This window comes from Cryptomeria japonica, unplaced genomic scaffold (assembly GCF_030272615.1).
Source record: "Cryptomeria japonica unplaced genomic scaffold, Sugi_1.0 HiC_scaffold_64, whole genome shotgun sequence".
NCBI lineage: Eukaryota > Viridiplantae > Streptophyta > Pinopsida > Cupressales > Cupressaceae > Cryptomeria > Cryptomeria japonica.
This window is the reverse complement of record NW_026728886.1, coordinates 259286-260146: the sequence shown is the minus strand read 5'-3', so window position 1 is coordinate 260146 and position 861 is coordinate 259286. Positions and strand designations below refer to the sequence as shown.

The 861-nt window shown below is 66.4% G+C and overlaps 1 non-coding gene across 1 annotated transcript; it reads left to right on the top strand.

The window, feature by feature from the left end:
- Positions 1-438: 438 nt before the first annotated feature.
- On the top strand, positions 439-557 carry LOC131863488 (5S ribosomal RNA). The gene has a single exon (XR_009362389.1). It is a non-coding gene; the product is annotated as a 5S ribosomal RNA (ribosomal RNA).
- The last annotated feature ends 304 nt before the right edge of the window (positions 558-861 follow it).

The following is an 861-nucleotide window of genomic DNA, read 5'->3' as shown; positions in this document are numbered from 1 at the left end:
GCATCCCGAAACTTGTGTTTTGGTGCTTGATCCCTATTTTGGGTGCCCACCTTGCACCAAGTGCGCACCCGGGGCAAACCGAGCGCCTTGGTGCACCGGGGCAAGATCGAGCGTGCACCCGAGGCGCCCCGAACATGCACCAAGGTGCACTCGGCCCACATGTGAGCGCAGGTCGTTGCGCCCGAGGTGGTGTGTGGGCACCGCGTTGCAGACGGGACACTGCACGCACACGACGCCCCGTCCAGGTGCACGCACGTAGGCCGGGCCGGGTGCACACCCGACGCCCTAGCAAGGTGCGCGCACCCGGGCAGGGCTCACACTTGGCGAACGGGGCGCACTTCGCGAGGGAGGGTGTGCACCTCGACGGGGGTGGGTGGCCGGGGTGGATTCGCACGTGGGTCGCGGTTTGCTAAGTACACACTGCGACAAGCTCATAACGGGTGCGATCATACCAGCGTTAGTGCACCGGATCCCATCAGAACTCCGCAGTTAAGCGCGCTTGGGCCGGAGTAGTACTAGGATGGGTGACCTCCCGGGAAGTCCCGGTGTTGCACCCTTTCTTAGTTTTTCGCCGGGCGTCGCAATGCTATTTGAATAAACCTTTTGCCCGTTTGCGTTCTCGTCGGGGCCGGGCCGGGCCGGGGTGCGCTGCCCGCACTACCGCGCGCGCGGGGGCGACACCGAGCGCGCACCCGAGGCGCCCCGAGCACACAGGCCACGGTGCAACCCGGGCGTTGTGCGCGCACCCCGGTGCGCCCGAGGTGCTGCGCGCGCACCCAGGTGAAATCGGTGTGCACCTCGGCCAGTGCGCGCTCGGTCGAGTCGCGCACGTTGGCCAAGGTGCACGGTGATGTTTCTTAC